At 42.3% G+C, this 21,714-nt stretch overlaps 1 long non-coding RNA gene across 1 annotated transcript in view; it reads left to right on the top strand.

Moving 5' to 3' along the window:
- The window catches only part of LOC149976963 (uncharacterized), a 120,699-nt gene that overhangs the window by 65,902 nt on the left and 33,083 nt on the right, over positions 1-21,714 (top strand). The gene's annotated exons all lie outside the window — the stretch shown is intronic.

Genomic DNA, 21,714 nt, shown 5'->3' with positions numbered 1-21,714 from the left:
TGCAGCCGGGGTCGTGTGTGTGTGTGTTGCTCTGTCTTTCTCTATGAGTGTGTGCATTTGTGCTTGTGTGATCGTATACATTATATTGTAAGTATACATCTATGTTATGCATACAGGTGTGTGTCTTCCCACGCAGTGATTTTGAATTCACAGGAAATAGCTGTTACAACCCAAGCACAGATTCAGAGGAAGGCAAGACAGTTTCCAAGACAGTGTGTGTTTCTGTGTGTGTTTCACGGTGTGTACGTTGGCTAGAGGGCTGGCTGTGAAGTGGTAATTAACACAATAGTATGATTACCCATGCAGACGACTGGCCACAGGCTACGAAAGAGAGAGAGAGAGAGAGAGAGAGACAAAGGTAGAGCAAGAGACAGAGAGAGCGAGACAGAGCGAGAGAGAGAGAGAGGGGGAGAGAGAGTGAGAGACAGAAAGTGTGTGAGAGAGAGAAAGGGAGACAGAGACTGAGAGAAGAGATTGAAAGGGGGGTACAGAGAGAGAGATAGAGAAACAGTGAAAAGTGAGAGACAGAGAAAAGGGAGAGACAGAGAGAAGAGCGAGAGAGAGAAGAGAGAGAGAGAGGTGGAGACAGAGAAAAGAGAGAGAGAGAGAGGAGTGTCTGATAGAGCAGTTCACTGGGTCTCTCTCCAGCTTGCAGCTCATTCTAAACCACTACATTAAATCAGTTTACCTCTGCTTGGAATGCTCTGAGGGCAATAACTAATAACTACCCCACTCACCCATCATATACACTTGCGTGCATGCACAATAGGGCAGCTTTCGTAACTAATCCTGGAGATAACATATGATAAGGGTAGCACACCTTAATCGTATTCAAGCATCTACACACCTGTTTTAATGACTATGTGGATCTCCATGGCCAGAGAAAACCCCTGCTCTAAACCATTTTATTTTGGAAACATGTTCAAGCTATATTAGTGAAACATAAATGTAGCTTTCCAATATTCTGTAGAGATCTCATTGTGCTGGAATCAGGTTTTATTGGTTTCAATGAGAACAGGAGAGTAATTGCACCACAGCTGAGATGATACAAAAAAAATGTGTAATATGAATTGCGAGCGGTGCAAAGAAGAGGACTTCATTGTGAGGTGAATATATTTGAGGAGACCTTGAGCATGAGCTGAATGGGATGGATGTGCGTCGGTCGGGGAAAGCCGATGCTGATCAATGAGAATGAACTTATCTAGGCAGGGGGTGGCTAGCTGGTGATATAGACTTTATGAATATTAACCAGAGAGGGATCAATAGTGGGACACCTCTCCACAGCCCAACGGAACCACTGACTTAAAGAGATGGTGGGGGGAGGAGGCGAGGTGTCACACTGTTCACAGACACTTACATGCAGGTATGAAAGAGAGGGAGGGATGGAAAGAGAGAGGTGGACAACCACTTGATTTCCATTCTTTGAGAGACTCAGATAAAAATATATTGCCTTTTCCACAACAGCTGTTCATCACAACAAATATGACTTCTGTTGACCAACAGAAAGGATCATGAGACTTGCAGTTCAATACGGTTATCCTCTGCCTCTCCTCCCTCTCCTTCCCTCCTTCTTCCCCCTCCTTCCCTCCTCCTTCCTCCCTCTTCTTCCCTCCTCCTCCTTCCTACCTCTTCTTCTCCCTCTTTCCCTCCTCCTTCCTACCTCTCCTTCTCTCTCTTTCCCTCCTCCTTCTTCCCTCCTCCTTCCTACCTCTCCTTCTCCCTCCTTCCCTCCTCCTTCCTCCCACTCCTTCCTACCTCTCTTTCCCCCTCCATCCCTCCTCCTTCTCCCTCTTCTTCCCTCCTCCTTCCTCCCTCTCCTTTCTCCCTCCCTCCTTCCCTCCTCCTTCCTCCCTCTCCTTCCTACCTCTTCTTCTCCCTCCCTCCTTCTCTCCTCCTTCCTCCCTCTCCTTCCTACCTCTTCTTCTTCCTCCCTCCTTCCCTCCTCCTTCCTCCCTCTTCTTCCCTCCTTCCCTTCCTCCCTCTCCCTCCTCCCTCTTCTTCCCTCCTCCTTCCTCCCTCCCTCATGTCTTTTCTGTATTCTCCCTTCCTTCATCATTGCTGTCAGAACCAGAACCTGTGCTCTATGTAAATAAATTAATATGCAATAAAAGCGTGTTTAAAGCACAAAGTGACCTCTCTTCTACTATCACACACACACACACACACACACACACACACACACACACACACACACACACACACACACACACACACACACACACACACACACACACACACACACACACACACACACACACACACAAACATACACACACACATACACACACACACACACACACACACACACACACACATACACACACACACACACACACACACACACACACACACAAACATACACACACACATACACACACACACACACACACACACACACACACACATACACACACACACACACACACACACACACACACACACACACACACACACACACACACACACACACACACACACACACACACACACATACACCTCACTCTACTAATATCATCCAGCATCTCTGCACCCCCAACAAATGAACTTGAGACCACCTCAAGGGTATATCGGAATAATGTAGTGTGTGTGCGTGTAAATAATGTGGTCGCTATTATGGAAACAAATTGGGTTGATGTAACAACAGTATCTGAGTATGAGGGGCAGTCAGTAATGTGTTCTAACATGTACCCCCTAGACTTGTGTGTGTTTGCATTTTCTTGTTGTCTATGTATCCTGTGGTTGGTTCAAATTGCACTGACAGCAAAATATGGGACTGTCTCACACGAGAGAAGCAAGGATAAGAGGACAGAGAGAGGATAGCTACAGAGAGATCAGAGACGTAAAGAGGGAGCCCCAACGTTTTCATATTCCTTCTGCCAGTCATCTACTAAAATTGTATTGGAAGTATCGTGGCCTACCTTAGTGACACAGGCCTTAGTGATACAGTCATAGTCTCAAGAGTTCTGCTATTTATTCAACGCAATCTCTAAGGCAAGTGGAGACAGTAACTGCAGGCAACAGAGATGACGGAGTGTGTTGCCATTAATATTATGGAATGTGTTGCCCTTTTTATTACGGAATGTGGTGCTGTCAGTAGATTATGGGGTGTGTTGCCGTTTTAATTACGGAATGTGGTGCCGTCAGTAGATTATGGGGTGTGTTGCCGTTTTTATTACGGAATGTGGTGCCGTCAGTAGATTATGGGGTGTGTTGCCGTTTTTATTACGGAATGTGGTGCCGTCAGTAGATTATGGGGTGTGTTGCCGTTTTTATTACGGAATGTGGTGCCGTCAGTAGATTATGGGGTGTGTTGCCGTTTTAATTACGGAATGTGGTGCCGTCAGTAGATTATGGGGTGTGTTGCCGTTTTAATTACGGAATGTGGTGCCGTCAGTAGATTATGGGGTGTGTTGCCGTTTTAATTACGGAATGTGGTGCCGTCAGTAGATTATGGGGTGTGTTGCCGTTTTAATTACGGAATGTGGTGCCGTCAGTAGATTATGGGGTGTGTTGCCGTTTTAATTACGGAATGTGGTGCCGTCAGTAGATTATGGGGTGTGTTGCCCTTTTTATTACGGAATGTGGTGCCGTCAGTAGATTATGGGGTGTGTTGCTGTTTTAATTACGGAATGTGGTGCCGTCAGTAGATTATGGGGTGTGTTGCCGTTTTAATTACGGAATGTGGTGCCGTCAGTAGATTATGGGGTGTGTTGCCGTTTTTATTACGGAATGTGGTGCCGTCAGTAGATTATGGGGTGTGTTGCCGTTTTAATTACGGAATGTGGTGCCGTCAGTAGATTATGGGGTGTGTTGCCGTTTTTATTACGGAATGTGGTGCCGTCAGTAGATTATGGGGTGTGTTGCCGTTTTTATTACGGAATGTGGTGCCGTCAGTAGATTATAGGGTGTGTTGCCGTTTTAATTACGGAATGTGGTGCCGTCAGTAGATTATGGGGTGTGTTGCCGTTTTTATTACGGAATGTGGTGCCGTCAGTAGATTATGGGGTGTGTTGCCGTTTTAATTACGGAATGTGGTGCCGTCAGTAGATTATGGGGTGTGTTGCCGTTTTAATTACGGAATGTGGTGCCGTCAGTAGATTATGGGGTGTGTTGCCGTTTTAATTACGGAATGTGGTGCCGTCAGTAGATTATGGGGTGTGTTTCCGTTTTAATTACGGAATGTGGTGCCGTCAGTAGATTATGGGGTGTGTTGCCCTTTTTATTACGGAATGTGGTGCCGTCAGTAGATTATGGGGTGTGTTGCCGTTTTAATTACGGAATGTGGTGCCGTCAGTAGATTATGGGGTGTGTTGCCGTTTTAATTACGGAATGTGGTGCCGTCAGTAGATTATGGGGTGTGTTGCCGTTTTAATTACGGAATGTGGTGCCGTCAGTAGATTATGGGGTGTGTTGCCGTTTTAATTACGGAATGTGGTGCCGTCAGTAGATTATGGGGTGTGTTGCCGTTTTAATTACGGAATGTGGTGCCGTCAGTAGATTATGGGGTGTGTTGCCGTTTTAATTACGGAATGTGGTGCCGTCAGTAGATTATGGGGTGTGTTGCCCTTTTTATTATGGAATGTGGTGCCGTCAGTAGATTATGGGGTGTGTTGCCGTTTTAATTACGGAATGTGGTGCCGTCAGTAGATTATGGGGTGTGTTGCCGTTTTAATTACGGAATGTGGTGCCGTCAGTAGATTATGGGGTGTGTTGCTGTTTTTATTACGGAATGTCTCCGTCAGTAGATTATGGGGTGTGTTGCCGTTTTAATTACGGAATGTGGTGCCGTCAGTAGATTATGGGGTGTGTTGCCGTTTTAATTACGGAATGTGGTGCCGTCAGTAGATTATGGGGTGTGTTGCCGTTTTTATTACGGAATGTGGTGCCGTCAGTAGATTATGGGCTGTGTTGCCGTTTTTATTACGAAATGTGGTGCCGTCAGTAGATTATGGGGTGTGTTGCCGTTTTAATTACAAAGTGTGTTGCCGTCTATTAGGTGTCAGTCAAACTGCTTACGGTTAGCTTTAATAACGTCTACGGGATTGGTGTCCCTAAAACAGGACGGTTGTTGCTCAAAATGTGATGATGTGACTAAAAATGTTGTATACAACAGCCAACTTTCCCGGTCATGTCTTAAATGGGCAGAAAGCTTCAATTCATGTTAATCTAACTGCAGTGTCCAATTTACAGTAACCATTACAGAAAACAAATATCAATCTGTTATTTGAGGATAATGCACAACAACAAAACACTTTTATCATGGCAACTGGTTTGATACATTCACCTCTGAAGGTAAATCATTTACTTACATTCAGCAATCTTGCTCTGATGTGTCATCCTGAGGTTCCCAGAGGTAAAATGTAGCGTCGTTTTGTTTGAAAAAAAACTATTTTTAAATTCAAATGCAGGAACTGGGTTCTACAGTTTGACCCCACTGCTGTCCCTGGCTCCACTCTCTGATGCGCCTTATCAGTAGCATGTACAGCACCCGCCACACTATGGAAAATATTTATAAAAACTAACTAGCTAAATTGTTTCTTACATTTTCAGAACATTTGCAGCCTCCTTGATTCTCTGTGGAACCTGAGTAATGATGGATCATTCCATTCCCCCTGAAATCTTCCTTTAAGATCCCAATCAAACGCGAGTTGGATTAGTTGAGATTTTCTCAGGTGTAGCATGTTTCTTCTGTGCTAACATTGGTCAAAGTTTTCCCATGTAGCTTAATCAGTGACAATCTCACACAAGAGCCCTATGAATGTATGTTGAACATTGTGTGATGTGTATGTGGCATTGTGGGGTATGATGCTAAACACCTTGGCAAGCTCCTTGTATGTTCAGTGAGTGTACTCCATCGTAAACAGAAAAAGTCCACTGTCCCCCTCCCCTATTGACTCTATTGCGTCCAAGGTCATCATGAGTGGTTGCTGGTTTAAAACAAGGAACTCAATATTGTCCAAAATTGCGGACACATACCGTTGAAGTCGGAAGTTTACATACACTTAGGTTGGAGTCAATAAAACTTGTTTATCAACCACTCCACACATTTCTTGTTAACAAACTATAGTTTTGCCAAGTTGGTTAGGACATCTACTTTCTAATTTTTCCAACAATTGTTTACAGACAGATTATTTCACTTAAAATTCACTGTATCACAATTCCAGTGGGTCAGAAGTTTACATACATTAAGTTGCCTGTGCCTTTAAACAGCTTGGAAAAATCCTGAAAATTATGTCATGGCTTTAGAAGCTTCTGATAGGCTAATTGACATAATTTGAGTCAATTGGAGGTGGACCTGTGGATGTATTTCAAGGCTTACCTTCAAACTCAGTGCCTCTTTACTTGACATCATGGGAAAATCCAAATAAATCAGCCAAGACCTCAGTAAATCCTTGGGAGCAAGTTCCAAATGCCTGAAGGTATAACGTCCATCTGTACAAACAATAGTACACAAGTATAAACACCATGGGACCACGCAGCCATCAAACCGCTCAGGAAGGAGACTTCTTCTGTCTCCTAGAGATGAACGTACTTTGGTGTGAAACGTGCAAATCAATCCCAGAACAACAGCAAAGGACCTTGTGAAGATGCTGGAGGAAACAGGTACAAAAGTATCTATATCCACAGTAAAATGAGTCCTATATCGACATAACCTGAAAGGCCGCTCAGCAAGGAAGAAGCCACTGCTCCAAAACTGCCATAAAAAAGCCCAACTACGGTTTGCAACTGCACATGGGGACATAGATCGTACTTTTTTGAGAAATGTCCTCTGGTCTGATGAAACAAAAATAGAACTGTTTGGCCATAATGACCATCGTTATGTTTGGAGGATAAAGCGGGATGCTTGCAAGCCGAAGAACACCATCCCAAACGTGAAGCACGTGAGTGGCAGCATTATGTTGTGGGTGTGATTTCCTGCAGGAGGGACTGGTGCACTTCATTAAATAGATGGCATCATGAGGCAGTAAAAGTATGCGGATATATTGAAGCAACATCTCAAGACATCAGTCAGGAAGTTAAAGCTTGGTCGCAAATGGGTCTTCCAAATGGACAATGACCCCAAGCATACTTCCAAAGTTGTGGCAAAATCGCTTAAGGACAACAAAGTCAAGGTATTGGAGTGGCCATCACAAAGCCCTGACCTCAAACCCATAGAAAATTTGGGGGCAGAACTGAAAAAGTGTGTGCGAGCAAGGAGGCCTACACACCTGACTCAGTTACACCAGCTCTGTCAAGAGGAATGGGCCAAAATTCACCCAACTTATTGTGGGAAGCTTGTGGAAGGACTATGACCTCAAGCATACTTCCAAAGTTGTAGCAAAATGGTTTAAGGACAACAAAGTCAAGGCATTGGAGTGGCCATCACAAAGCCACTGCGGACACATACAGTTGAAGTCAGATGTTTACATACACTTAGGTTGGAGTCAATAAAACTTGTTTTTCAACCACTTTCTAAAAGAGTTTCTAAAAAAAATAAAAGCTGAAATAATACATTATCTCTGCTATTATTCTATCATTTCACATTCTTAAAATAAAGTGGTGACTAACCTAACTGACCTAAGATGGGGATTTTTTTACTAGGATTAACTTCTCTATGGTAGGGGGCAGAGTTGGGAATTTTGGATGAAAAGCGGGCCCAAATTAAACTGCCTGCCACTCAGCCATAAAAGCTAGAATATGCATATAATTAGTAGATTAGGATAGAAAACACTCTGAAGTTTCTAAAACTGTTTGAATGATGTCTGTGAGTATAACAGAACTCATATGGCAGGCAGAAACCTGAGGAAAAATCCAACCAGGAAGTGGAAAATCTGAGGTTTGGAGTTTTAAAACTCTTGGCCTATCAAATACACAGTGTCTATGGGGTCATATTGCACTTCCCAAGGCTTTCACTAGATGTCAACAATCTTTAGAACCTTGTTTTATGCTTCTACTGTGAAGTGGGGGCGAATGAGAGGGGAATGAGTGAGGGCTCTGCCAGAGAGCCACGAGCTCAGTTTCACGCATTCACGTGATAGTTAGCTTGCGTTGCATTACAATTCAACAGACAAAGGATTTCTCCAGTTGGAACATTATTGAAGACTTATGTTAAAAACATCCTAAGGATTGATTCTATACTTCTACGGACTGTAACGGAACTTTTTGACTTTTCGTCTGCTGCTAGTGACTGCGCGTCATGAGTTTGGATTGTGTACTGAATGCGTTAACAAAAGGAGGTATTTGGACATAAATTATGGACATTATCGAACTAAACAAACATTTATTGTGGAACTGGGATTCCTGGGAGTGCATTCTGATGAAGATCATCAACGGTAAGTGAATATTTATAATGCTATTTCTGACTTCTGTTGACTACACATCATGGCGGATATCTGTTTGGGTTGTTTTGGTCTCTGAGCGCCGTACTCAGATTATTTAAAGGTGTGGATTTTCCGTAAAGTTATTTTGAAATCTGACACAGCGGTTGCATTAAGGAGGAATGGATCTAAAATTCCATTCATAACACTCGTTTCTTTTAGCAATGTTTATTATGAGTATTATCGTAAATTGACGTAGCTTTCTGCAAAATCACTGGATGTTTTGGAACTACTGAACATAACTCGCCAATGTAAACTGAGATTTTTGGATATAAATATGAACTTTACCGAACAAAACATACATGTATTGTGTAACATGAAGTCCTATGAGTGTCATCTGATAAAGATCATCAAAGGTTAGCGATTAATTTTATCTCTATTTCTGCTTTTTGTGACTCCTCTCTTTGGCTGGAAAAATGGCTGTGTTTTTCTGTGACTTGGCTCTGACCTAACATAATCATTTGGTTTGCTTTCGTCGTAAAGCCTTTTTGAAATCGGACACTGTGGCTGGATTTACAACAAGTGTATCTTTAAAATGGTGTAAAATACATGTATGTTTGAGGAATTTTAATTATGGGATTTCTGTTGTTTTGAATTTGAACTGCGCCCTGCAGTTTCACTGGCTGTTGACGAGGTGGGACGCTATCGTCCCACGTACCCTAGAGAGGTTAAATGTCAGGAATGTTGAAAAACTGAGTTTAAATGTATTTGACTAAGGTGTATGTAAACTTCCGACTTCAACTGTAACCTTCGACATGGGAAAGAAAATGCTGCATCTGCAGTAACTGAGTATACCAGCCACTCTCTTCCTATGAACTAGTAGCAATTAAATTAGCGTTTTTTGAAAACCTGCAACTAGGGTAGAATCCTAGGTTAACCTGGGCTGGCTACTCTGTTCCCAGATCATCAGGAACAGTCAAAGGTCAGAGGTGTCAGTCAGAGGGGGCCATGGAGCCATTATCCTGGCTCGCTTATGGGCGTGATGGCAGCATATGGCAGAATATAGCAGCAGTTTTATTGTTCATCAAGAATTCAGCATAACATGTTTGTATAAAGGTCTGGTTATTAAATGGGTAAATAGTTAAATCCATTCTCCATTTCATGAAATGTATTCACAGGTAAATAGTAAATGCTCCGGTGACAAACAAACTTTTCTTCCCTGCTTCCAATCGTCCACATGGCTGGGAGAACGTATTCAAGGAAGGAAATACATTTTTAAAATGGATTTTTTTAATTTTATTATTAGCTAACTAGTTCCAGTGCAGGCTTACTCAAGTGAGCTGCTAACATAGCTAGCTAGCTTTCTAGCCGACTTGACATACTGTATAGCTAGCTAGCTAAATGAATTAAATATCACCAGTAACTTCATATTAACAAACATTCTTGATGTATTTATCATTGTAAAAAAATCTCCAAATGCAATCGTGGGTCGCTAGCTAACAGCCATGGAAGATGGTGAATGGATAGCAGCTCCAACTGTCAAACAAGGGAGAGAGTAGTCTTTTTTGGATAGAACAGGTACTGTTGTGTAGTTCCAGTCCCTAGAAAGAAGTGAGGACAGAGATAACAGTAACATAATATTCAGTGCGGTCTAATTTGATTACAATGAAGTCTGTTTCTTGTGATGTTTTCTATCCTGAGATACAGAGAGCTGTGAAAGCCTGTTTGCAGAAGAAGAGGTGTCAATGAAGAGCAGTGATTCTCAGTCCTGGTCCTGGGGACTCAAAGAGGTGCACATATATGTTTTTGCCTTAGCACTACACAGCTGATTGAAATGATCAACTCATCATCACGCTTCAAGTAGTATTTATGTATTCATTTTTAATGCTATCCTTGATATTATCCTGCTATTGTTACATGCTACACATGCACATGTGTGGGCACATGCATCTATCTAGCCAAAGTTATTATGATTTGCTATAAGAGCAGTGGAGGCTGTTGAGCGGAGAACGGTTCATAATAATGGCTGGAATGGAGTCAATGGAATGGTATCAAACACATCAACGATGTGGTTTCCATGTGATTGATACCGTTCCATTGACTCCTTTCAGCCATTATAATGAGCCGTCCTCCTCTCAGCAGCCTCCACTGTATAAGAGATATTATGCTTTAGTAATCCACAACAACCTGGTGATGTAACATTCTAATAATGACATTATCTTCCATATTCCTACAGATACTGTAGGAAATTCCTTCACAAAGATTGCCTACAGTTCCTGTGTATGGCACCCCACGGTTGAGTGACCAGGGCCATCTGGGACTGCCTGGTGGGGGAATTCAGGAGTGTGTGAAGGCTACCTGTGGCCTGCATAACTTAATGACGATGGACACGAGGACCAGGACGGGAGCTGCAGCTCTATGCCGTGTGCCAGAGGAGAGGTCTTCTGCTCAGCAGGATATTGCAAGGATGGAGGCCAACAATGCAGAAATGGAGGCAATCCATGTGTGGGAGATCTTCACCTCCTACTTATTCAGAGAGTGCGCTGTTCCCTGGCAACACCATAGACTAGACTATGCACAACCAACAGCCAACCACATTGCAATAATAGTATTCTTCCATTTACATAGCTATGTCAACTGCAGTTATTCTTTTCTCAGTTTCTCTCCCGTTGAGTTCTACTTCTCCGGTGAGGGTGCTGTTCAGGTAAGGAGGATGTCTGTACAAAAACAAAGCTCTCTTTCACCCATACTCTCACCCATATTGAAAACATGTAGAACATTTAGACAACCTATAATAGACTCCTACATACTTGTGTATTAATCTGATTGATGTATTGTGTTGTGCAGTAAGCAGGTTCAGGTGTATAACTGAGGATCCTTCCATCTTCAATGAACAGGCAATAGGACCAAACATGGAGAATAGTAAGACCCTCCATTATTTATATTTATGTAAGTACACTGTATTGTTTGTCGTCGTGTGTCTATGCATGTTTTTAAGTATAAATTACTCTGCAGCCACTCAGTGTGGACACCAGGTGAGGCCACAAACACAGATTCCTGTTGAACACTGTCTATTTGACCTCTCTAGGGTATGTGGGATGCTAGCGTCCCATCTGGCCAACGTCCAGTGAGATTGCAGAGCGCCAAATTCAAATACAGAAATACTCATTATAAAATTTCAGAAAACAAAACATATTTTACATAGGTTTAAAGATGAACTTCTTGTGGATCCAACCACGGTGTCAGATTAAAAAATGCTTTATGGCGAAAGCATAACTTACGATTATTTGAGAACATAGCCCAGTTGACAAATTATTACAAACAGTAACCAGCCAAGCAGAAGCGTTACAAAACTCAGAAAAAGAGAGAAAATGAATCCCTTACCTTTGATGTTCTTCATATGTTTGCACTCAGAAGACATTCATTTATTTACTCAATATATGTTCCTTTTGTTCGATAAAGTCTCTTTATATCCAAAAAACTCCATTTTGTTTGCGCGTTTTCTTCAGTAATCCACAGGCTCAAACACAGTCAAAACAGGCAGACAAAAAAATCAAAATTGTATCTGTTAAGTTCATAGAAACATGTCAAACAATGTTTTATATTCAATCCTCAGGTTGTTTTTAGCCTAAATGATCTACAATATTTCAACCGGACAATAACGTTGTCAATATAAAAGTTAAACAAGAAATGCACTCTCTCGGGATTGCGCATGAAAAAGCTCTGTGAAACGTCAGGGTCCACTCATTCAGACTGGTCTTACTCCCTCATTTATAAGAATACAAGCCTGAAACTATTTCTGAAGACTGTTGACATCTAGTGGAAGGCATGGGAACTGCAAATTGAGTCCTAGGTCAATGGATACTATTATGGCATTGAGTAGAAAACTACAACCCCCCCCAAAAATACTTCCTGAATGGATTTTTCTCAGGTTTTCGCCAAATCAGTTATTTTATACTCACAGACACTATTTTAACAGTTTTGGAAACTTAAGAGTGTTTCTATCCAAATCTACCAGTTATATGCATATCATATCTTCTGGGCCTGAGTAGCAGGCCATTTAATTTGGGCATGCTTTTTCATCCAAAATTCCGAATGCTGCCCCCTACCATAGAGAAGTTAACTAAATTATTTTCACAATAACAGTCTCTCTCCTTCACTTCACCCCTCACCCGCCTTCTCCCTATGTCTTCTAGGTTATATCAGCTGTGTCGGTGAACCCCTCCCGCTTCTGAACCTCCTGACACAGAGGGCACAGCATGATCAGAGGTGATAGGTCACTTGGTTGGGTCAACAGGAAGTATTATTAAAGTGCTTTACATTGAAATAAAGCTAGAAATGTCGTAGTCCCAGAGATTATGATCCAAGGTCAGTTTTGCATTTCACCTCCTGATGATTATGATGACTGACAGTGCTAAAATAAAAAAAACACAATGCTTAATCATTCTGTCTCTCTATCTGTCTATCATCTGCAGGTATGTTTTGATGTGAGAGAGGATGCCAAACCGCAGTCCCGTCATCGCCACCTCACTTGCTCTATGCTAACCCTCGGGCCAACTGGGGGCCCAAGGCTGGTTAGGAGACACCACTAGAGACACAATTATGTCATTGTGATGACCTCAGAGAGTTTGAAGTTTAGTATCACTGTAATTCATTAATCATATGCTGTATTCCCTACTCCGCTGTTCTTATTGCTTTCCCTTTCTGTCTTTGACACTCTTTCTCACACCTCTCTCCCCACCTCCTCTTTCATCCTCTGTTTTCATAATGCACACCATATGTGCATTGAAGTTTAGATTGAACTTGTATTGATAATATCATATTACAATTATAATATGTATAATGCATGTATTGTGTATTTATAACACTTGGATAATGAACTTATTTCAATAAAGCTTTTCTCATTCTCTACTGGAATTGGTTCACATTATCTACTGGTTGAAATTAAATCTGTCATTTGATGAAATACTACACCTACACCTGTATCCTGTGTCCCCAGATCAGTGCAGATAAATGAAATTTAGATATGGAGATGAACCTGTTTTAGAGTATTTACATTATATTTGCATAGGAAGTGTAGTATACTGCTTTTTAAATTCTGGTTATGTATATACTGTATGAATTAAAAATCTGCCTTTAACTAGTTAAATCATGTTTCTAGTCTATTGCATAGTTCCAGTGTGTAACCATTGCTGTCCCAGGACAAAGATGGGTAAACACTGTTGAAGTGTACCATTTTAATACATACATGCAGACACAGCATCATTCAAAGACTGGAGTTTGATACTCCCGGTATTAGATATGACTGAAAAAGGATGTTTCATGGACATTCATACCTGAACTGCACCTTTATTTGCCAAGGTAAAGTACATGAATATATTACATGTACAGGCTACAATGTGGGGATCTCATGCTTGGTAATAACTACATGTATACACAACTTGTATTCTTTGCACAATAAAGTTATATTATATTCTACTCAATCCATAGGCTTCATTGATGCCATTCATTGAAGTAGATACAACCGGCTATGATAGCTGAGGTTCATTGCTAGGTTCGTAGCTAGCTAGCTAAATATTGACATTATAATATTGATGTAGCAGTCATGCGTGTAACAGTCATTAATGATTAACTGGTGGAAGCAATTAAAACCAATGTTCTGAACTAATATGTATACCAAACGTTTTAGGGTCCATACACAGATTGGCTACATAGCTAGCTACACATCCATAGGCATACAGGTATTTTTATCCTCCACTGCACAATAAGCAAGAAAATAGTTAACAAGCTATGCTAAGTTTCAACTGAGGGTGCTAAGCCCCCTTTTGCCCCCTCGTGGAGCTGGGTACGGTGTGTGTGTGTGCGTGTGTGTAAGTGAAAGTCTCTGTGTACCTCTATATCTGTGTGTGTTTAGTTACAGCACACTGGACATACCCCAGACCTTGCTCTCAACTTGACCTTCTGTGTTACAGATGTAGGAACTTAATTTGGTCACTCTCTTGCTGCTGTGAATTTTCCTGCAAAGCATTTTCAGACTTGACTTGCCCTACAAGAATGCCCATTAATTATAATCCACAGAATAATGGACGTTTCCTGTTTCTGCAAGATTATTTTCCTGCTGTAGCAATCTGGCTCAAATTAAGATCCCACATCTGTGCAGAAACATGCACTTGGCTACTGTTCTGAATCCACAGTGAAAGAACATGAAAGAACGTACATAGTATTTTTTCTCTCTCTCTCTCTCTGTCTCTCTCTCTCCATTTCTCTCTACCCCCCTCTCTCCCTCTCTCTCTCGCACTTTCCCTCCTTCCCTCTCTCTTTGTCCGAGGAAAATCCTCCAATTTAGGCTGTGTGTCGGGAGTGCTGCCAAGCCATAATCTAAGGAATTGCAATCCATTAGCTTGAAGAAGCACAGATTCAAACAGAGCCATGTATTTGTGCGTGTTTGTGTGTGTGTGTGTTTCTGTGTGGGAGTGTAAATAACACTATCCTGCCAAGGATACCTCTGACAGAAGGTTCAGTAGAATCTCTCTCTCTCTCTCTCTCTCCACTTTCTCTCTCTCTCTCTCTCTCTTACATGTTATCTGAGAGTAAAGTTTGTGTTTTTGGCTCATCACACCAAGGACATGAACTGCTACAGTAAACATACATCAGTCACTGGAGTCTCTGGGCAGCTTGTATACTTTACTGTCAATCCTACGTGTGTGTATGTGTGTGTGTGTGAATGTCTTTGTGCGTGTGTGAGCATGCGTGTGTGTATGCTATATCTTTACATGCTATTAAGCATCAGCAAATAGATTCAATATGCTCTCACACCTATACACTTACTGACCTATCAACAAAGCGGCAAACACTTGTAAAACATATGTCAATACAAGCACAGACACACAGAGCATTGATTACTGCTAGCATCTCTCTAGACAACAGTCCCACAGGAGAACACATTGATTACTGCTAGCATCTCTCTAGACAACAGTCCCACAGGAGAACACATTGATTACTGCTAGCATCTCTCTAGACAACAGTCCCACAGGAGAACACATTGATTACTGCTAGCATCTCTCTAGACAACAGTCCCACAGGAGAACACATTGATTACTGCTAGCATCTCTCTAGACAACAGTCCCTCAGGAGAACACATTGATTACTGCTAGCATCTCTCTAGACAACAGTCCCACAGGAGAACACATTGATTACTGCTAGCATCTCTCTAGACAACAGTCCCACAGGAGAACACATTGATTACTGCTAGCATCTCTCTAGACAACAGTCCCACAGGAGAACACATTGATTACTGCTAGCATCTCTCTAGACAACAGTCCCACAGGAGAACACATTGATTACTGCTAGCATCTCTCTAGACAACAGTCCCACAAGAGAATACATTGATTACTGCTAGCATCTCTCTAGACAACAGTCCCACAGGAGAACACATTGATTACTGCTAGCATCTCTCTAGACAACAGTCCCACAGGAGAACACATTGATTACTGCTAGCATCTCTCTAGACAACAGTCCCACAGGAGAACACATTGATTACTGCTAGCATCTCTCTAGACAACAGTCCCACAGGAGAACACATTGATTACTGCTAGCATCTCTCTAGACAACAGTCCCACAAGAGAACACATTGATTACTGCTAGCATCTCTCTAGACAACAGTCCCACAGGAGAACACATTGATTACTGCTAGCATCTCTCTAGACAACAGTCCCACAGGAGAACACATTGATTACTGCTAGCATCTCTCTAGACAACAGTCCCACAAGAGAACACATTGATTACTGCTAGCATCTCTCTAGACAACAGTCCCACAGGAGAACACATTGATTACTGCTAGCATCTCTCTAGACAACAGTCCCACAGGAGAACACATTGATTACTGCTAGCATCTCTCTAGACAACAGTCCCACAAGAGAACACATTGATTACTGCTAGCATCTCTCTAGACAACAGTCCCACAGGAGAACACATTGATTACTGCTAGCATCTCTCTAGACAACAGTCCCACAGGAGAACACATTGATTACTGCTAGCATCTCTCTAGACAACAGTCCCACAGGAGAACACATTGATTACTGCTAGCATCTCTCTAGACAACAGTCCCACAGGAGAACACATTGATTACTGCTAGTGTGTGTGTAAATAATACAGTGCTATAGTGGGTGTGAACAGTCATAAAATGTTAGACACACATTTAAAATCATGTTGAGATTGTATTCAATCTCATAATAAGATAATTCCCTTACGTTCCTGTCATTTGAACATAAAACACCTATATCCTATATATCAGACACTTCCCCTGCTCTGGCCTGACTTTCTTATGATGTATGGTGTGCGTGTGCATGTGTGTGTGTGTGTGTGTGTGTGTGTGTGTGTGTGTGTGTGTGTGTGTGTGTGTGTGTGTGTGCGTGCGTGTGCGTGTGTGTGTGTGTGTGTGGTCCAAGGCCGTGTATGTGGCGTGGAGAGATCAATGGTGCGGGATTGGGTCTGAGATGGAAGGAGCTGTCAGGCCTGAATTAGATGTTAAATCTTTTGGACAAAATGTATTGTGTTCAGAATTTATCATGTGCTGTTTCCTGCCCTGTGATGCATGCTGCAGCGACTCAGTGTGTGTGTGCGTGTGTGTGTGTGCGTGTGTGTGTGTGTGTGTGTGTGTGTGTGTGTGTGTGTGTGTGTGTGTGTGTGTGTGTGTGTGTGTGTGTGTGTGTGCGTGCGTGTTTGTAGGCTGGAAGGGCCAGTCAGAATGGGCTGTTTCAGGTCTAAAGTGCCTGTCCAGAAACACATGATGGATTCTTATTGTTGGTCTCCTCTCTACCTCCTACGTCTTCTCTTTTCTCTTCCCTTCCTTTTCCCTTTATCTCCCATTTCCTCATTCTGTCTACACAGCCTCCTCTTCCAATCGTTTTGCATTTTTCTCCCTCTCTCTTCAGTCCAGAACAATCTTTGTTCATTCTTCTACTGCTTTTCTTTCCATACATTTTCCCCGTTTCTTAATGTTATTCATCATTGGACAATGATTCTCCAAAATGGGACAAAAAACTACATTGATTGCAATGTTGCTTGCTTGTTAATATGCTGGTTTGATTGACTTACATCTTTAACGAGTTTATTGATGTGTAAATTGGTTGATTGCAGTAAACGGTGGTTAGATGGAACTGGAAGGAAACGGGGTTCTGATCATATAACGAACGATATTCATTTTATATATCCTAGTTCTATGTTTCTGATGCGCAGGGTGGCTGCATCAAGCCTGGTGGAAGCAGCCAGGTTCTACCAGGCTAGGCTGCATCCAGACCCGACAGGAATTCCAAATCCCTATGGTTCCTGGGTGATAGGAGATATCTGGGTCAGACAGAGGGGTGACCGCTACATTGCTACATCGCTACATCGCTACACCCCTCTACTGCCAGTCAGAGCTGATAAAGCCATCCTCCACAATGCGTCTACATGTCGCTCTTCTAATCTACATTTACATTTCAGTCATTTAGCAGACTCCATTATCCAAAGTTACTTACGGAGCAGTAATTTATGTGGTACTATTTACCTCTCTCGCTCTCCTTCTCTCTATATCTCTGTCAACTCTATCCCTTCTCCTGTGCCACTATGTCTATGTGCTTATCTAGGGATTTGTCTGTGTGACTGCCAGACTTCTCTCAGCTAGTATATCACACTACAGTAGCCATCCTTTCTCCATAATGTCTGTCATCAGCTCTCTGTCTGTCTTTCCTCAGGTTCCTCTTTGAGTTCTCTCTCATTGTAATTCACTGTCTTTCTCTCCCTCGTTCCCTGCACATGTAAAAACAGGTAAACAGGCATGAACACACCTCAGGAACAATTCTCTAGTTAGGGCCCCTACATGGTGAGAGGTTGGGGCTTGCGTGGGGCACGGTCGTCCCTGTGAGAAGTCCACCGCAGCAATTAACACAGAGATGAAAGACACCAGGCTGCATGATTAATAATTGACTCCCTCTTGATGAGCAGGGGAGGGATGTGTGTGTGTTTGTGCGCACATTTGTAATTCTGCTAATTACAAAACTACACACACACACACACACACACACACACACACACACACACACACACACACACACACACACACACACACACACACACACACACACACACACACACACACACACACACACACACACATAGCTCTGTCTGGTGTTTTGTAGCTGTGTTGTACTGTGGTAATTGCATGAGCCTACTTATTTGTCTGACGGAACAATCTTGTTTAGGGATGGTGATGTGATAGGTGGAGGAGCCAGAGGGATAGAATAATAGTAGAATAAGGTAAACACAGGGTTACAGAGAAAATATGACTGAGACAGAAAAACTGTTTAACATATTAAGGATCCTCCCCTTTTAAAAAAATTTCACCTAAAATGACATACCCAAATCTAACTGCCTGTAGCTCAGGCCCTGAAGCAAGGAAATGCATATTCTTGGTACCATCTCAAAGGAAACACTTTAAAGTTTATGGAAATGTGAAAGGAATGTATGAGAATATAACACAATAGACCTGGTAAAAGATAACACAAAGAAAAAAAAACTTTCTTTTGTATTTCTGTACCATCATCTTTGAAATGCAAGAGAAAGGCCATAATGTATTATTCCAGCCCGGGTGCAATTTAGATTTTGGCCAGTAGATGGCAGCAGTGTCTGCAACTTTTTAGACTGATCCAATGAACCATTGCATTTCTGTTAAAAATGTTGTATCAAGACTGCCCAAATGTGCCTCATTTGTTTATTAATAACTTTTCATGTTCAAAATTGTGCACTCTCCTCAAACAGTAGCATGTTATTATTTCACTGTAATAGCTACTGTAAATCTAACAGTGCAGTTAGATGAACAATCATTTTAGCTTTCTGCAAATATCAGATATGTCTATGTCCTGGGAAATGTTCTTGTACTTACAGCCTCATGCTAATCACATTAGCCTACGTTAGCTCAACCATCTCGAGGCAGGGACACCGATCCTGAATAAGTTAAACAACAGAATGAAAGCAGAGGATTCAGGTGATTGTAGTATCTCTGTTTACGAGTGAAGACATGCTGAGACTGCACAGAGATACTAGCTGGTGGGATTTAGTTCAAAACAATATCACTGAACATAATCTTATCAGCATAGCAGCTGCAACAATAGTTTCCCTTCAAAATGTGAAGTATTGTGGATTAATCTATTTTTGACAAATTAATTCCACGTGGTTGCTGGGTTCATTCCGTGTGGTTTCATGGTTCATTCCTTATGGTTACAGGGTTAATTCTATATGGTCACAGGGTTCATTCCATGTGGTTACATGGTTCAATGCTTTTGATTACAGGGTTACTTCCATGTGGCTACATAGTTCATTCCAAGTAGTTACATGGTTCATTCCCTGTGGTTACAGGGTTCATTCTGTGTGATTACAGGGTTCATTCCTTGTGGTTACAGGGCTCATTCCTTGTCGTTACAGGGTTAATTCCTTGTGGTTACAGGGTTCATTCCTTGTGGTTACAGGGTTCATTCCTTGTGGTTACAGGGTTCATTCCTTGTGGTTACAGGGTTCATTCCTTGTGGTTACAGGGTTCATTCCTTGTGGTTACAGGGCTCATTCCTTGTGTTTACAGGGTTCATTCCTTGTGGTTACAGGGTTCATTCCTTGTGGTTACAGGGTTCATTCCTTGTGGTTACAGGGTTCATTCCTTGTGGTTACAGGGTTACTTCCATGTGGTTACAGGGTTCATTCCTCATGGTTAAAGGGTTCATTCCTTGTGGTTGCAGGGTTACTTCCATGTGGTTACAGGGTTCATTCCTTGTGGTTGCAGGGTTCATTCCTTGTGGTCACAGGGTTCATTCCTTGTGGTTACAGGGTTACTTCCATGTGGTTACAGGGTTCATTCCTCATGGTTAAAGGGTTCATTCCTTGTGGTTACAGGGTTCATTCCTTGTGGTTACAGGGTTACTTCCATGTGGTTACAGGGTTCATTCCTCATGGTTAAAGGGTTCATTCCTTGTGGTCACAGGGTTAAAACAGAAACTCAAAGGGTTAAGTTGGTGTATTAATTCTGAGTGGTTAAGTTTAGGGCTACGGTTTGGGGAAAGCTTTAAAAACAAACAAAAAACACGTTATTTCCATCAAGTATCATCAAGTATTCTAGTGACTTGCTGTAGCATTGTAAACTGCCAAGGTGCAGTGGTCTAAGCAACGCACCCCTGCTCTGAGCGTCATGAATTCGCGCCCAGTGCTGGGCAATCGTTTTTATTTGTTTTGTGAGCGCCCAGTGCTGGGCAATCGTTTTTTTTTTTGTGAGCGCCCAGTGCTGGGCAATCGTTTCCATTTGTTTTGTGAGCGCCCAGTGCTGGGCAATCGTTTTTTTTTTTTTTTGTGAGCGCCCAGTGCTGGGCAATCGTTTCCATTTGTTTTGTGAGCGCCCAGTGCTGGGGAATCGTTTCCATGTGTTTAGTGAGCGCCCAGTGCTGGGCAATCGTTTCCATTTGTTTTGTGAGCGCCCAGTGCTGGGGAATCGTTTCCATGTGTTTAGTGAGCGCCCAGTGCTGGGCAATTGTTTTCATTTGTTATATCGACGGTCTGGGGACCTTTTCAAACGTCTGAAATTGCCATCCATTTGTGTTGAATGGTAGAGATGCATGGTCTAGACGAGGAATGGGAGGAGTTAACTTTGTAGATGAAAGAGTGTGTTTGTTGATTCTCCTGCTTCACCAGCCAGTCAGATGAAGAGGGCAGCTCTCTCTAACCACAGCCCTTTACAACCTACTGCCATTGATCCATCGACATACGTCTGTCACACCAATTCCATTCAATTCAATTCAAGGGGCTTTATTTGAATGGGAAACATATGTTGGCGTTGCCAAAGCAAGTGAAATGGATAAACAAAAGTGAAATAAACAATAAAAAGTGGACAGTAAATATTACACTGACACCATCGCTCCCTGCCACCACCCATCTCTCCTATCCTTTATTTACTCCATCTCTCGTTTTTTATTCTCTTCACATCCTCTCCTGACCTGATCATGTGATTATCTGTCCTGCGTTCTTCTCTATCCGTTTTGGGGAAATAGACAAATATATAGGTAATGGCTAACCAAGGTCTTTTTATGACCTCCTCATTGATCTATTGACCCGTGTCTGTCTGGACATCACTTTGACTGGATGTGTGTTCCCTCCATCTTCTCCTCTCTTCATGTTCGCCTCCTCTGTCCAGACTCATCCACCTGGGGTAGGACGTAGAGAGGCTGTTGATGAGTATCTGTCTGGCTGACGATCTGGTTGTTTTTGGTGGCAGTCTGTCTGTGCGGGTCCATCTCAGACCTCATGCAGCCAGTGGGATAGGCAGTATGGACCAGATGGACGAGAAAACACATGGATGATTATACAAAATGTTACATTTGTAAGGATTACCAGTATCAGT

Source organism: Oncorhynchus mykiss, chromosome 16 (genome assembly GCF_057628025.1).
Source record: "Oncorhynchus mykiss isolate SJ-2025 chromosome 16, ASM5762802v1, whole genome shotgun sequence".
NCBI lineage: Eukaryota > Metazoa > Chordata > Actinopteri > Salmoniformes > Salmonidae > Oncorhynchus > Oncorhynchus mykiss.
The sequence above is the reverse complement of the archived record's forward strand: the minus strand, read 5'-3'. Positions and strand labels throughout refer to the sequence as shown.